Source organism: Elephas maximus, chromosome 7, assembly GCF_024166365.1.
Source record: "Elephas maximus indicus isolate mEleMax1 chromosome 7, mEleMax1 primary haplotype, whole genome shotgun sequence".
Lineage (NCBI taxonomy): Eukaryota > Metazoa > Chordata > Mammalia > Proboscidea > Elephantidae > Elephas > Elephas maximus.
In genome coordinates, this window is record NC_064825.1 from 77,894,424 (window position 1) to 77,912,827 (window position 18,404).

Sequence of the window (18,404 nt, forward strand, 5' to 3'; positions counted from 1 at the left end):
TCCATTACAGTGGGAGAAACTGGAGGAAAAAAAAGGGATAACATCATGAAGCAAGTCAGCAGAACACATTACATTAACCCTCAAGGCTTTGAAAATAATCCTGAGGCAGAGCCAAGATGGCGGAAGAGACACACGCTGCCGGTGAGCCCTCTTTACAACAAAGACCCAAAAAAACAAGTGAAACGAGTATATTTATGAAAAGCTAGGAGCTCTTAACATCAACAGCAAGCTTAGAACTGAGGGGCAGGGGGAGGAAGAGATGGTTCAGAGGCAGAGAGGAGTTACCGGACCTGAATCATGGGGATCCCTCAGGCACCATTCCCAGGAGCAGCGGTGGGAGGCTGATACTAGCGTTCAGCTGCAGTTTCCTCAGGGAGAAGCAGACAGCCACACAGCCTACTCATACTTCCGAACCCAGAGAAAAATGGCGCTCTCCACTAAAGCTAAGTACTTGCGTATATTTTACCAGGACCACATTCCCCGCCCCCCGCCCCTGCCCCACTTTCAAGCTGTCTTCAGTGGCTGACTTCCCTGGGCCTGAGATAGGCTGTGTTGAGCAACTAGACCCATTCTCCTGGCCTTGGAGAAGGAATAAATTTGCAATTGGGGAAAAAGATCATTTGCCAGCTCCACTAACCAGGGGAGCTCAGGGCATAAGTGGCTCCTGTCCAGGCATAAACAGTCTGTGGACTTTGAGTACCTTTCCCCTCTACATGGACCTGTGGAGGCCTATTTCAGCAGAATAGGCCTGGTTGGCAGACTCCAACTGTTTCAGCTGTGCGGCGGAGAGGTGGGTGTTTGATGTTTGACATTGCTTTGCCTATTAAACAGGGTCCTCATCTACCCCCATCAGGGGCCTAAGGACTGGTAGTCCACTCAGGTCACCCAGCCACCTGTGACAGGTGTCCAAGAATATCTGTTACCGCCCAGTCTTTACAACCAAAAACATTGGGTGCCCATGATCTGTCTGCAGAACCCACCCACCTGCACGCTCTAGGGAACAGGGACGTGCTTTCCTCAGAGACACGTGGGGGACTATTCTCAGCCCCCTGCCTTGTTCAGAGTGTGACACCATGATGCAACAAGATACTGGTACCTACACCAATCACCCCTGCCTCTCTAAGACTGTAGGACAAAGCCTGTACCACACACTTGATGATCAGCTACCTGGACACCTGAGCTGAATTCATACAAGAAAAGTGAATGGACTCCTAGGCTGATATACCTGATAACAGCTCTAGCCAGCTGGGGACAGGTTGTCAGAGCTTCAAAGATGAAAATAATCAAGCTAGCTCACTCAATCAGCCCATCTGGGCATATCAAAACAAAACAAAGCAAGAAGCTGCAACCCAGTAAGCAAACATAAAATAAACTAATACAATAACTTATAGGTGGCTCGGAGACAACAGTCAATATCAAGTCACATAAAGAAACAGACCATGATTGCCTCGACAAGATCTCAAAACAAAGAATCCAGGGATCTTCCTGATGAAAGTGCATTCTTGGAATTACAGGAGGCAGGATACAAAAGATTAACATACAGAACCCTTCAAGACATCAGGAAGGAAATGAGGCAATACACAGAACAAGCCGAGGAACACACAGATAAACCAATTGAAGAAAATAAATATTATTCAGGAACATAATGAGAAATTTAATAAGCTGGAAAAATCCACTGACAGACAGCACTCAGACATTCAGAAGATTAGCAATAAAATGACAGAAGTAGAAAACTCAATGGAAAGTCAAAGAAGCAGATTTGAGCAACTGGAAGGCAGAATTTGTGAACTTGAAGGTAAAGCTCTTGGCACTAATATATTTGAAGAAAAATCAGATAAAAGAATTAAAAAAAAAATAAAGAAACCTTAAGAATCATGTGGGACTCTATCGAGAGAAATAAACTATGAGTGACTGGTACTGTCAACAACACATAAAAAAAGACATCAAAATGATAGCACTAAATCATACCTATCTATAATTATGCTGAATGTAAATAGACTAAATGCACCAATAAAGAGAGAGTGTGGCAGAATGGATTAAAAAACACAATCTGTCTATATGCTGCCTACAAGAGACACATCTTAAACTTAGAGACACAAACAAACTAAAGCTCAAAGGATGGAAAAAAATACATCAAGCAAACTATCAAAAAAGAGCAGGAGTAGCAATATCAATTTCTGACAAAATAGACTTTAAAGTTAAGTCCATCCTAAAGGATAAAGAAGGACACTACATAATGATTAAAGGGACAATATACCAAGAAGACATAGCCATATTAAATATTTATGCACCCAATGACAGGGCTGCAAGATACATAAAACAAACTCTATCAGCATTGAAAAGTGAGATAGACATCTCCACAATAATAGTAGGGGACTTCAACACAGCACTTTCAGTGAAGGACAGGACATTCAGAAACGAGCTCAATGAAAAAAAAAAAGGAAGATCTAAATGCCATAATAAACCAAGTTGACCTCATAGACACATACAAAACACTCCACCCAACAGCAACCAAGTATACTTTCTTTTATAATACACATGGAACATTCTCTAGGAAAGACCATATATCAGGTCATAAAGCAAGCCTTAGCAGAATCCAAAACACTGAAATATTACAAAGCATCTTCTCTGACCATAAGGCCATAAAAGTGGAAATCAATAACAGAAAAAGCAGGGAAAAGAAATCAAACACTTGGAAACTGAATAATACCCTGCTCAAAAAAGACTGAATAATAGAAGACATTAAGGATGGAATTAAGAAATTCATAGAATCCAATGAGAATGAAAACACTTCCTATCAGAACCTTTGGGACACAGCAAAAACAGTGCTCAGAGGTTAATTTATATCAATAAATGCACACATACAAAAAGAAAAAAGAGCCAAAATCAAAGAATTATCCCTACAATTTGAACAAATACAAAGAGAACAACAAAAGAAACCCTCAGGCACCAGAAGAAAAGAAATAATAAAAATTAGAGCAGAATTAAATGAAATAGAAAAGAGAAAAACAGTTGAAAGAATCAGCAAGACCAAAAGTTGGTTCTTTGAAAAAATCAACAAAATTGATAAACCATTGGCCAAACTGACAAAAGAAAAACATGAGAGGAAGCAAATAACCCAAATAAGAAATGAGATGGGTGATATTACAACAGATCCAACTGAAATTAAAAGAATCATATCAGATTACTACGCAAAATTGTACTCTAACAAATTTGAAAACCTAGAAGAAATGGATGAATTCCTAGAAACACACTACCTACCTAAACTAACACAAGCAGAGGTAGAACAGCTAAGGAGACCCATAACAAAAGAAGAGATTGAAAAGGTAATCAAAAAACTCCCAAGGAAAAAAAAGCCCTAGCCCTGATGGCTTCACTGAAGAGTTCTACCAAACTTTTAGAGAAGAGTTAACACCAGTACTACTAAAAGCATTTCAGAGCATAGAAAAGGAAGGAATACTGCCAAACTCATTCTATGAAGCCACCATATCCCTTATACCAAAACCAGGTAAAGATACCACCAAGAAAGAAAATTACAGACCTATATCCCTCATGAACTTAGATGCAAAAATCCTCAACAAAATTCTACCCAACAGAATTCAACAGCATATCAAAAAAAATAATTCACCATGACCAAGTGAGATTCATACCAGGTATGCAGGGATGGTTCAACGTTAGAAAAACAACTAATTTAATTCATCATATAAATAAAACAAAAAACAAGAATCACATGATTTTATCAATTGGTGCAGAAAAGGCATTTGACAAAGTTCAACACTCATTCATGAAAAAAGCTCTCAGCAAAATAGGAAGAGAAGGAATATTCCTCAACATAATAAAAGACATTTATGCAAAGCCAATAGCCAGCATCATCCTAAATGGAGAGAGCCTGAAAGCATTCCCCTTGAGATCCAAAACCAGACAACGATGCCCTTTATCACCGCCCTTATTCAACATTGTGCTGGAGGTCCTAGCCAGAGCAATTAGGCTAGATAAAGAAATACAAGGCATTGAGATTGGCAAGGAAGAAGTAAAAGTATCTCTATTTGCAAATGACATGATCTTATACAGAGAAAACCCTAAGGAATCCTCAAGAAAACTACTGAAACTAATAGAAGAGTTCATCAGAGTATCAGGAAAGAAGACAAACATACAAAAATCAGTTGGATTCCTCTACACCAACAAAAAGAACATCGTAGCAGAAATCACCAAATCAATACCATTTATGGTAGCCCCCAAGAATAAATCTTACCAGAGATGTAAAAGACTTAGACAAAAAAAACTACAAAACACTACTGCAAGAAACCAAAAGAGACCTACATAAGTGGACAAACATACCTTGCTCATGGATAGGAAAACTTAAAATTATAAAAATGTCTATTGTATAAAAAGCGATCTATAGATTTAATGCAATTCCGATCCAAATTCCAATGACATTTTTTAATGAGATGGAGAAACAAATCACCAACTTCATGTGGAAGGGCAAGAAGCCCTGGATAAGTAAGGCATTACTGAAAAAGAAGAACAAAGTGGGAGGCATTACTCTACCTGATTTTAGAACCTATTATACCACCACAGTAGTACTGGTACTGGTACAACAGATACATAGACCAATGGAACAGAATTGAGAATCCAGACATACATCCATCCACATATGAGCAGTTGATATTGGACAAAGGCCCCAAAACAGTTAAATGGGGAAAAGACAGTTTTTTTTAACAAATGGTGCTGGCATAACTGGATATCCATCTGCAAAAAAATGAAACAAGACCCATACCTCACTTGATGCACAAAAAACTAACTCAAAATGGATCAAAGACCTAAATATAAAATCTAAAATGATAAAGATCATGGGAGAAAAAATAGGGACAACATTAGGAGCCCTAACACATGTCATAAACCGTATACAAAACATTAAGAATGCAGAAGAAAAACTAGATAACTGGGAGCTCCTAAAAATCAAACACCTATGTTCATCCAAAGACTTCACCAAAAGACTAAAAAGATTACCTATAGACTGGGAAAAAGTTTTTAGCTATGACATTTCCTATCAGTGCCTGATCTCTACAATCTACATGATACCGCAAAAACTCAACTACAAAAAGACAAATAACCCAATTAAAAAATGGGCAAAAATATGAATAGACACTTCACTAAAGTAGACATTCAGGTAGCTAACAGATACGTGAGGAAATGCTCATTATCATTAACCATTAGAGAAATGCAAATCAAAACTACAATGAGATTTCATCTCACTCCAACAAGGCTGGCATTAATCCAAAAAACACAAAAGAATAAATGTTGGAGAGGCTGTGGAGAGATTGGAACACTTACGCACTGCTGGTGGAAATGTCAAATGGTACAACCACTTTGGAAATCAATTTGGTGCTTCCTTAAAAAGCTAGAAATAGAACTACCATATGATCCAGCAATCCCACTCTTTGGAATATATCCTAGAGAAGTAAGAGTCTTTACACGAACAGATATATGCACACCCATGTTCACTGCAGCACTGTTTACAATAGCAAAAAAGATGGAAGCAACCAAGGTACCCATCAATGGATGCAAGGGTAAATAAATTATGGTATATTCACACACCAAAATACTATGCATCAATAAAGAACAGCGATGAATCTGTGAAACATTTCGTAACATGGAGGAATCTGGAAGGCATTATGCTGAGTGAAATTAGTCAGTTGGAAAAGGACAAATGTTGTATAAGATGACTATTATAAGAACTCGAGAAATAGTTTAAAAAGAGAAGAAAATATTCCTTGATGGTTACGAAAGGGGAAAGGGAGGAAGAGTGGGAGAGAAGTATTCACTAATTAGATAATATTGTTAAGAACTACTTTAGGTGAAGGGAAAGACAGCACACAATACAGGGGACGTCAGTGCAACTGGACTAAAGTAAAAGCAAAGAAGTTACTGAATAAACTGAATGCTTTGAAGGCCAATGTAGCAGGGGCAGGGGTTTGGGAACCATGGTTTCGGGGGACATCTAAGTCAATAGGCATAATAAAATCTATTAAGAAAACTTTCCACATCCCACATTGGAGAGTGGTGTCTGGGGTCTTAAACTCTAGCAAACAGCCATGTAAATGCATCAATTGGTCTCAACCCACCTGGATCAAAGGAGAAGGAAGAACACCAAGGGCACAAGGCTATTACGAGCCCAAGAAACAGAAAGGGCCACATAAACCAGAGACTACATCAGCCTGAGACCAGAAGAGCTTGATGGAGCCCAGCTACAACCGAAGACAGCCCTGACAGGGAACACAACAGAGAACCCCTGAGGAAGCAGAAAAGCAGTGGGATGCAGACCCCAAATTCTCATAAAAAGACCAGACTTAATGGTCTGACTGAGACTAGAAGGACCCTGGTGATCATGGCCCCCAGACCTTCTGTTGGCCCAGGACAGGAACCATTCCCAAAGCCAACTCTTCAGACAGAGTTTAGATTGGACAATGGGTTGGAGAGGGAATCTGGTGAGGAGTGAACTTTTTGGATCAGGTAGACACTTGAAAGTATGTTGGCATCTCCTGCCTGGAGGGGAGATGAGAGGGTAGAGGGGGTTAGAAGCTGGCGAAAAGGACATGAAAAGAGATAGTGGAGGGAGGGAGTGGGCTGTCTCATTAGGGGGAGAGCAACTGGAAGTATGTAGCAAGATGTATATAAGTTTTTGCATGAGAGACTGACTTGATTTGTAAACTTTCACTTAAAGCATAATAAAAATTTAAAAAAAAAAGAAAATAAGCCTCTGTTCTCTGAGACAATTTACACAATGGCCCTGCCCTCCAGCAGAATTAAATGAAATAGAGAATAGAAAAACAATTGAAAGAGTCAACAAGAGAAAAAGCTGGTTCTTTGAAAAGACCAACAAAATTGATAAACTCCTGGCCAAACTGATGAAAGAAAAACAGGAGAGAAAGCAAATAACTCAAATGAGAAACGAGATGGGTGATATCACAAAGACTTAACTGAAATAAAAAGGGTCATAACAAAATACTATGAAAGATCATACTCCAACAAATTTGAAAACTTAGAAAAAAATGGACAAATTTCAAGAAACATACTACCTACCTAAATTAACACAAACCGAGGTAGAAAAACTAGATACACCTATAACAAAACAAGAGAATGAAGAGGTAATTAAAAAAAAAAAAGAAAAACTCTCAACAACAAAAAGCTATGGCCCTAATGGCTTCACTGGAGAGTTCTACCAAACTTTCAGAGGAGGGTTAACACCAGTACTACGAACGGCATTTCAGAGCATAGAAAATGATGGAATGCTTCCGAACTCATTCTATGAAGTCAGCATAATCCTGAGATCAAAGCCAGGTAAAGACACCACAAAACAATAAAATTACAGACGAGTAATTTTTTTTATGGGGCAGTTCTACCCTGTCCTACAGGGTCGCTATGAGTCGGAATCGACGGCACTTGGTACTGGGATCTCTCATGAACATAGATGCGATAATCCTCAACAAAATTCTAGCCAATAGAATTCAACAACATACCAAAAAAAAATTCACCATGACCAAGTGGGATTCATACCAGTTTCTGAAAGGATGGCTCAACATTAGAAAAACAATCAATGTAATATATCACATAAATAAAGCAAAATACTAGAATCACATGATTTTACCAGTTGATGCAGAAAAGGCATTTGACAAAGTTCAACACCCTTCATGATTAAAAAAACTCTTAGCAAAATAGGAATAGAAGGGTAATTCCTCCACATATTAAAGGACATTTATACAAAGCTAACAGCCAACATCATTCTAAACAGAGAGAGTCTGAAAGCATTTCCCTTGAGAACAGGACCAGACAAGGATGCCCTTTATCACCACTCTTATGCAACATTGTGCTGACGGTCCTAGCCAGACCAATAAAGCAAGAAAAAGAAATAAGGGGCATCCAAATTGGTAAGGAAGAAGTAAAATATCCCTATTCACAGACGATACGATCTTACACACAGAAAACCCCAAAGAATCCATGAGAAAACTACTGGAACTAATAGAAGATTTCAGCAAAGAATCAGGATACAAGATAAAAATACAAACATCTGTTGGATTCCTCTACACCAACAAAGAGAACATAGAAAATGAAATCACTGAATCAATACCGTATAAAATAGCTCCCTAGAAGATAAAATACTTAGGAATAAATCTACACAGAGATGTAAAATACTCATACAAGGAAAACTGCAAGACACTACTTCAAGAAACCAAAAGAGACCCACATAAGTGGAAAAACATACCTTGTTCATGGATAGGAAGACTCAACATTGTGAAAATGTCAATTCTCCCCAAAGGGATCTACAGATACAATGCAATCCCAATCTAAATTCCAATGGCATTTCTTAATCAGAAGAAGAAAAAAATCACCAACTTCATATGGAAAGGCTAGAGGCCCTGAATAAATAAAGCATTACTGAAGAAAAACAAAGTGGGAGGCTTCATAGTTCCTGATTTCAGATCCTATTGTACTGCCACAGTAGTCAAAACAGCCTGGTACTTGTCCAACAACAGATACATAGACTGATGGAACAGAATTGAGAACCTGGATGTAAATTCATTCACCTCTGAGCAGCTGATACTTAACAAAAGCCCAAAGTCCATTAAATGGGGTCAAGACAGTATCTTTAACAAATGGTGCTGGCATAAGAGGATATCCATCTGGCAAAAAAATGAAACAAAACCTATACCTCACACCGTGCACAAAAACTAACTCAAAATGGATTGAAAACCTAAATATAAAATCTAAAACGATAAAAATCATGGAAGAAAAAATATGGACAACTCTAGGAGTCCAATACATGGCATAAACAGAATACAAAACATAACTAAAAATGCAAAGACACCAGAAGAGAAACCAGATAACTGTAAAAAAAAAAAATTTTTTTTTTTTTTTTAACTGGGAGCTCCTAACAATCAAACATTTATGCCCAGCATAAGACTTCACAAAAAAAGTAAAAAGAGAACCCACAGACTGGGAAAAAATTTTTTGGCTACAACATAGGTCTAATCTCTAAAATCTGCAAGATACTGCAACACCTCAACCACAAAAATACAAATAGCCCAATTAAAAAATGGGCAAAGGACATGAACAGACACGTCACCAAAGAAGACATTCAGGCAGCTAACAGATACATAAGGAAATGCTCATGATCATTAGCCATTAGAGAAATGCAGATCAAAACTAAAATGAGATATCATCACACCCCAACAAGGCTGGCACTAATCCAAAAAACACAAAATAATAAATGTTGGAGACGTTGTGGAGAGACTGGAACATTTATGTACAGTGTGTGGGAGTGCAAAATGGTACAACCACTTTGGAAAACAATTTGGTGCTTCCTAAAAAAGCTAGAAATAGAAGTACAATATGAGCCAAGCAATTCCATTTCCTGGAATATATCCTAGAGAAATAAGAACCCTCACATGAATAGATATATGCATACCCACGTTCATTGCTGCACTGTTCACAATAGGAAAAAGATGGAAACAAGCTAGGTGCCCTTCACCAGACGAATGGATAAACAAACTATGGGACATACATAGAATGGAATACTATGCAAAAATAAAGAACAATGATGAATCTGCAAAACATCTTACCACATGGATGAATCTGGAGGGCATTATGCTGAGTGAAATTAGTCAGTTGCAAAAGGACAGACATTCCATGAGACCACTATTATAAGAACTGAAGAAAAGGTTTAAACACAGAAGAAAGCATTTTTTTGATGGTGGGGGTGAGGAGGAGGTGAACTCACTAACTAAATAGTAGACAAGAATCATCTTAGGAGAAGGTAAGGACAACACACAATACAGGGGAAGTCAGCGCAATTGGACCGAAGCAAAAGCTACGAAGTCTCCTGAACACAATGAAACAATTTGAGGGACAGACTAGCTGGGGCTGGTGCCTGGGGTCCATGGTTTCAGGGGATATCTAGGTCAATTGGCATAACAAAGTTTATTAAGAAAATGTCCTGCATCCCACTTTGGTGTGTGGCATCTGGAGTCTTAAGTGCTTGCCAGTGGCCATCTAAGATGCATCAATTGGTCCCAGCCCACTTGGAACAAAGGAGAATGAAGAACACCAAAAACATAAGGAAAATATTAGCCCTAGAGACAAAAGGGCCACATAAACCAGAGACCCCATCGGCCTGAGACCAGAAGAACGAGATGGTGCCCAGTTACCAACTAATGACTACCCTGACAGGGAGCATAACAGAGAGTCCCAGCTGAGTAGGAGAAAATGCAGAGCAGAACTCAAGTTCATGTAAAAGACCAGACTTAATGGCCTGACAGGGACTGGAGGAACCCCCAAAACTATGGCCCATGGTCTCTCTGTTAACCCAGAACTAAAACTATTCCTGAAGCCCATTCTTCAGACAAAGATTAGACTGGCCTATAAAACATAAACTAATACTCACGAAGAGTGTGCTTCTTAGTTCAAGCAGATACAGGAAACCAAATTGGCAGCTCCTGTCTGGAGGCAGGATGAGAGGGCAGGAAGGGACAGAAACTGGTTGAATGGACGCAAGAAACCCCAGATGGAAAGGGGGAGTGTGCTGTCACATTGTAGGGACTGCAACTAATGTCACATAATGATATGTGTATAAATTTTTGTACGGGAAATTAATTTGAGCTGTAACGTTTCACTTAAAGCACAGTTAAAAAACCAAAAGAAAGGTTGGTGGTTTGAGCCCACCCAGAAGCACCTCAGTAGAAAGGGTTGGTGATCTACTGAAAAACCAGCCTTTGACAACCCTATGAAGCACAGTTCTACTCTGACACACATGGGGTTTCCATGAGTCAGCTTGACAATAACTGGGTTTTTACCTGCATTGATGCAACAACTATATTACCATGACGTTGCTAGCACCTGGATTCATTGCAATACTTCTCAGTATTCCATAGCTAATTCTGTATGTCAGAAAATACCAATAGTTCAGAAGAAGTTAAAATAACTGAGGGAATTGTAGGATAGAAGGAAAGCAGTGGTTATAATAAAGGTAAGTTTTTAAAAATAATGTACAGCAGGATAAATTTAGGTATATAATGGAAAATAGAAAAAATCACAACATATATCATCCTAAATAAAAAAGTTATTGAAATATTACAAAGTTAAAAATTGATATCAACAATATAATTTTAAGAATATAAAGAATGCCAGATTTTTTAAAGGAAAAAATTTTGTTAGTCAAAAATTGTAATTTTTAATGTTTAATATTCTTAACTTTTTATATTTCTACAAAAGTTTTCATATTCTTGGTTTTTGAAAACAGTGTTAATTTGTTTTTATTCATTTGGTGAGTGAGAAAGGACAATTTGGTGTTATCTTCTGCCCAAGGACAATATCAGGTAATATCTGCAATTCTGCATAATGAGAAATGATTAAAGTGAACACCAAGTTCTCTTCTAGCTTTCCAATGTGATGGCTTTAATTTGTTTATAGATTTCAGTAAAAATGGATAAAAGCTTAATTTAATTTCAGCAGGATGACTGAATGCTTCTACAGTGTGCTTTAGGATCAATTTACCTTTTATTGCCTATACTGGCTGCCAAATTTTCCCTCATGCCTCACTAGTTCCTATAGCCTAGAGTACACTATGGAGCCCTGGTCATGCAGTGGTTAAGAGCTCTGCTACTAACCAAAAGGTCGGCAGTTTGAATTTACCACCTGATCCTTGGAAACCCTATGGGGCAGTTCTGCTCTGTCCTATGTATGGGGTACAGTGCGGTAAATCTAGTACTCAAGTTCTAGCAGTCTAGGTATTTTCAATTTTATTTATGTGTTCCTACATTTTATAATCTCATTAAGTTTATGATTGAAGAACAGAAACTTTGACTATTGATCAACCCAGACGATTGGAAATTGGAGAGACTTCTGGCACAGTGTTAGAAGAAATGTGCAATTGAAATTGCAAAAAGAAAAATCTATTTTGAGAAAGCCAGGGTATTTTGAAAAAAGAGAGTCATATGAAATTTGGCTATATTTAATTGTATTTGTATGGCATCCTTTTCAAAAAGTAATTCAGAAAAGAGAAACCTACTTCATCCATGATAAATGACTTAGTATTTGCACACTGCCAAGCTTGCTTTTCAATTTCTTGACTCCCTACTTTCTTTCTGTGCCCTTTCCTCCCTCCATCCTTTCCTGTTGTTGTTGTTGTTGTTTTTCCTCTATGATTACTTACTTGCTTCTATATCTGGTCAGAATAAAACTCATCAAATTTGCAGGATGGATGAAATATTCTCATACGTAAGCATTCAGAAAAAAAGGAGCTAATATTATTTTGTATAGTATAGAAACTCAAAGCAGTCAAACATATACGCACGATTTATCTTATGATTCCTAAAAAATGTACAGCTTACATCTAATTTGATTAAACTAGTCTCATTTCTATCCCAGAACAGTCTTGATTTTTCCTTCCTCACCCCCTTTGTGCCTTAGTATCATTTGACCTGGAAATGCTATCTTCCCTTCTGATTCACATGAAACAGTTCCTTCTACGCTACAGAATTCAAATCAAACCTCACCTCTTCTCTAAGTCTTCTCTGACAAATTCAGCTGGAGGTGACCTATTTCACTACCAGAGGCCTATAACACTTGTGATCGGATTGTTAATTTGTCATTTATTATTTAACGCTTTTTACTACAAATTAGCTTCTCTTTATGATTCAAAATTTTAATGATATGAACCCATTTGGAACCACAGCCAAGCCAGGGCTGCCACAAGAATTCAATAAATAAAAAAAAAAAATTTAAATAGTCTAGGTTAATTGGACAGGGTACTTCCTCATCACACAGGGCAAAAACATCCAGGCCAATTATATTTTCAAGTTGATCTGTGCATGTTAGCTTCAATTTAAGCTTTTTTCATGGGATGGCTGTGTGTTAATATTACCGTTAACCTCCAGAATACTTACTACAGTACCTCACAGGATTTAGGACTGCATAATGATGGAATCAAAAGAATATGAACTTTCTTAGAGACCTTTTTTCTGTGAGACCTTTTTTTCATTAGACTTTGAGTTCCTAAAGGACAGAGGCTGTCTTTGGGCAGAGGCTGTCTTTGTCCCTTTGCTTCCTAGCAAAATCACTGACACAGTTAACGTTTGTTGAACTTGATGAAATTTTGAAGTGAGACAGATCTGGGTTTAATATATGTTGCTTTTCACCTTAACTCAGGCAAGTTACTTAACTTTCCTGAGTCTGTTTCTTCACCCATAATGACAAGATAGTGTTACATATCATGAAATTGTTATAAGGACACAATGAATAGCCTTTGCGAGGCATCCAGCACAGTACCTGCTATATTCGTCTATCTTTCTATCTATCTAGACAGAGAATAATAGGAAGGATATTCTAGCTATGAGGACTGGCAAGATGAAAAGGATGAGCAAGGTAAAATTGGGAAATCATTCATTCTTTCAACTAATACTTTTTGAACCCATACTATGTTTCATGCTGGAGTCTAGGGATATAATAATGGATAAAATAGAGCCCTCGTCAGCAAGACCCAGTCTAAGAGAGAAGAAAACTTCAAATAGCGAATAGTCATAATTAGATTTGAGATATTTGGTGTGGCAGTTTTAAAACATAACCCAAAATTCTTTGACACTCTTCCGCTTAGAAGATAGGCTTGTGGCTGCTTTGACCAATAGAGCAAATGGAAGGAGTAACACTGTATGACTCATGAGGCTACATCCTAATTCCATGTACCTTCTCTTAGGTTCTTTTGGACAGCTTGTTCCCAAGATACTCTCTATCTACATACCCTCTGGGAACCCAGCTGCCATGTTGTGGGTAGGACAAGCCACAGAGAGAAAACTCCAGTCATGCCAGTCTAGGCACCAGATCTGTGAGTGACTAAGTCTTTAGATTATTACATTCCTGACTGTTTCTGACTTCCCAACTGATGCTGCAGGCATGGTGGAGCAGAGATAAGCCATCCCTATAAGGTTCTGTCTGATTTCTCCCACAGAATCCATTAGCAAAATAAAGTGGTTGTTCTATGACACTAAATCTTGGGTGGTTTGTTCATGGCAATAATAACTAGAGTATTAGGTGATGCCTGGGTGGAGGTACTTAATTCAAGACAAGAATAAAGACCATGAGGTCATTATCACTTAATGGTCCAATGATAATTTTAAACCTCTCTAGTGGAACTGAAAAACCTATTGCCATCTAGTTGATGTCAGCTCAGACACTATAGACAGAGTAGAATTGCCCCATATGGTTTCCAAGGAATGGCTGGTGAATTTGAACGGGCAGCCTTTTTGTTTAGCAGCCAAACTCTTAACAATTTTGAAACCAGGGCTCCATTGTTTGCTCATATCGAAGTTCAAGTTGAAGCTGAAGAAAACTAGAGAAAGCCTACAAGAACCAAAATAACTACCTTAAGTATATCCCACTTGAATTTACAGACCATCTCAAGAATAGATTTGACACATTGAACACTAATGATCAAAGACCAGACAAGTTGTGGAATAACATCAACAACATCATACACGAAGAAAGCAAAAGGTCATTAAAAAGACAGAAAAGAACAAAATGGATGTCAGAAGAGACTCTGAAACTTGCTCTTGAACACAGAGTAGCTAAAGCAAAAGGAAGTAATAATGACATAAAAGAGATGAACAGATGAGTTCAAAGGGCAGGTCAAGAGGACAAAGTATCACAATGAAATTCGCAAAGACCTGGAGTTAGAAAATCAAAAGGGAAGAGCATGTTCAACATTCCTCAAAACGAGAGAACTGAAGAAAAAATTTCAGCTTCCAGTTGCAATACTAATGGATTTTATGAAGAAAATATTTAACATAGGAAGCATCAAAAGAATATGGAAGGAATACACAGAGCAACTGTACAAAAATAAAAAGCTGGTTGACATTCAATCATTTCACAAAGTAGCATATGATGAAGAACCAATAGTACTGAAAGAAGAAGTCCAAGCTGCACTTAAAGGCATTGATGAAAAACAAGGCTCCAGGGACTGATGGAATACTAGTTGAGACATTTCAACAAACAGATGCAGTGTTGGAGGTGCTCGCTCGTCTATGCTGAGAAATTTGGAAGAGAGCTATCTGGCCAATCAACTGTAAGAGATCCATATTGGTGCCCATTCCAAAGAAAGTTGATCCAACAGAATGTGGAAATTATTGAACAATATCATTAATATCACAAACAAGTAAAATTTTGCTGAAGATAATTCAAAAACAGTTGCAGCAATACATCAGCAGGGAACTGCCAGAAACTCAAGATGGATTCAGAAAAGCATGTGGAGTGGGGGATATCAATGCTGATGTCAGATGGATTTTGGCTGAAGGCAGAGAATGAAAGAGAGATGTTTACCTGTGTTTTATTAACTATGCAAAGGCATTCGTCTGTGTGGATCATAACAAATTGTGGATAACATTGTGAAGAATGAAATTCCAGAACACTTAATTGTGCTCGTAAGGAACCGGTACATAGACCAAAAAGCAGTTGTTCGAACAGAACAAGGGGATACCACAAGGTTTAAAGTAAGGAAAAGTGTACATCAGGTTTGTATCCTTTCACCCTACTTATTCAATCTCTATGCTGAGCAAATAATCAGAGAAAAAAAAATTAATCAGAGAAGCTGGACTTTATGAAGACAAAGGCAGCATCAGGATTGAAGGAAGACTCATTAACAGCCCTCTATATATATATTTTTTTTTTTATATGCAGGTGACCCAACCTTGCTTGCTGAGAGTGAAGAGGATTTGAAGCACTTACTGATGAAGATCAAAGACTACAGCCTTCAGTATGGATTACACCTCAAAATAAAGAAAACAAAAACCCTCACAACTGGACAAATAAGCAACATTATGATAGATGGAGAAAAGATTGAAGTTGTCAAGGATTTCATTTTAGTTAGATCTGCAATCAGCATCCATGGAAGCAGCAGTCAAGAAATCAAAGAGCCTCTTTAAAATCTGCTGAAAAATACCTCCCCAAAATGTTAAAAAGCAAAGATGTCACTTTGAGAACTAAGGTATGCCTGACCCAAGCCATGGTGTTTTCAATCCCCTCATATACATGCGAAAGCTGGGCAATGAATAAGGAAGACCAAAGAAGAATTGATGCCTTTGAATTATGGTTTTGGTGAAGAATATTGAATATACCTTGGACTGTCGGAAGGACAAAGATGTCTTGGAAGAAGTACAGCAAAAATATTCCTTAGAAGGGAGTATGGGGAGACTTTCATGTACTTTGGACGTGTTATCAGGAGGGATCAGTCCCTCCTGAGAAGGACACCATGCTTGGTAAAGTAGAGGGTCAGTGAAAAAGAGAAGACCCTCAATGAGATGGATTGACACAGTGGCTGCAACAATGGGTTCAAACATGGCAACGATTGTGAGAATGGTGCAGGACCAGGCAGTGTTTCGTTCTGTTGTGCATAGGGTCACTAAGAGTCGGAACTGACTCGACGGCACATAACAGCAAAAACAGTGGAAATGATTTGCATCGTTTTTTTCTAAGTTAAGATAAAATGACTTGTAAAAGCTTATAAGTCCAAGTGATGATAAATAATTAATAAAAGCCATGTTACCTATTTATTTTTCTGTTTAAGGAGACATTTCTTTCAATGCAAAATGTCTTCTTAAAGTTTTATTATAAAACCAAAATGTAGTTTTGTAATAGTAGATTAAATTATGTCTCCCCAAAAGATATGTTGAAGTCCTAACCCCAGTACATATGGATGTGACTTTGGAAACAGAGTTTTTGATGATGTTATCAATTATCATGAGTTCATATTGAAGTAGGGTGTGTCTTAATCCAATAAGAGTGATGTCCTTATAAAAAAAAGAAAGACAGAGGCAGAGAGAGATGGAAGGAAGATGACCATATGAAAAGGAGGTAGTACTTTGGAGTGATTCATCTACAAGCCAAGGAATGCCCAAGATTGCTAGCTGTCACCAGAAGCTGGAAAAGAGACATGGAACAAACTTTCTCTTAGAGTCCTCAGAAGGAATCAACACAGTCAGAACCCTAATTTCTGAGTTCTAGCTGCCAGAACTGTGAGAAAATAAATTTCTGTTTTTATTACCCACCCAGTTTGTGGTACTTTGTCACAGCAGTCCTAGGAAACTAATACAATACACCATAATAAAGATTTATGGTTAACACAGCACTACATGCTATTTCTTATGGTTAGAAAATGGAAACTTTTATCAGAGTGAAATATATAGTATATATCTATGTATCTATAGAGGTATGATACTTAAACTTGAATTAGTAACCAAACCTATTACAACCTCAGTTGAGTAGAAAGTTTTGTTACACTATTAAGAATCCAAACTCCTTAATGCCATATTCAAGATCATCCAAAGCCTGCTCAGAGTCACTACTAAACCTGTTGCCATCCAGTCGATTCCAACTCATAGTGACCCTATAGGACAGAGTAGAACTGGCCCATAGGGTTCCCAAAAAGCAGCTGCTGGATTCAAACTGCTGACCTTTTTGTTAGTAGTTGAGGTCTTAACCACCGTGCCGCCAGGGTTCCATTCCACTACCACCCTCCATTAACTGAAACACCATGTTTCAGACCTCCTACCATTCCCTCAAGATTTTGTATATTTTCCCACCTTCATTCCTGGGCTCATAACCCCGACCCTATTCTGTAAGGGGCATGACATCCTAAAGCCTACTCTGATTCCCAGAAATGCATTTTTCTCACATCTCTTTATTCTCCATAGACCATTGCTTGCATCTATCATTAGCACTTATTTCCTTCTGTATTTGGCTAGTTGATTGTATATCTGACTCTTGCACAAAGGAAAAATTTCTCAAGGGGAAGATTGTGTGTAATTCACCTTTGTATTCCCTAAGGTATTACCTAGAGTATCCACCATAGGTACTCAATAAAGATTTCCAAAATGTCAAAAACAATATAGAAAACCGTCTGAGGTAAGTTTGTGATATATAGCAAGGAAGCATTCCAAAAACATTATCAGCATTTCCATCTGCTCTCTTACTGATTCCAAAATTGGTTTGAAGTACTTGGTAAAAAACAAAAACAAAATTCACTGCACTTTGTTGAAATCATAAACTTCAAATTTTGGAAATTTCCAATTTGTTTTAGAAAAAGTAAGTGTCTATGTTCATGAAGACATCTGTATAATTTCCATACATAATTTGGTCCACTTATAAACTCTATCTCAATGAAAGAAATTAATACGAGGTTTGGCAAGCCTCATAAATGTCTTGTCTGCTAGCTCAGCAAAAAAAATTACAACAAACCGTACGATGTAAATCCTACTCGTTCTCAGTGCAGAGCCTAGCTTTATTTCCTTCTCTTTTTTGTGTCTAAAATATACTGTTGTGTTCAAAATTTATACAGAATTAAAGCTGATTATATGAGATTT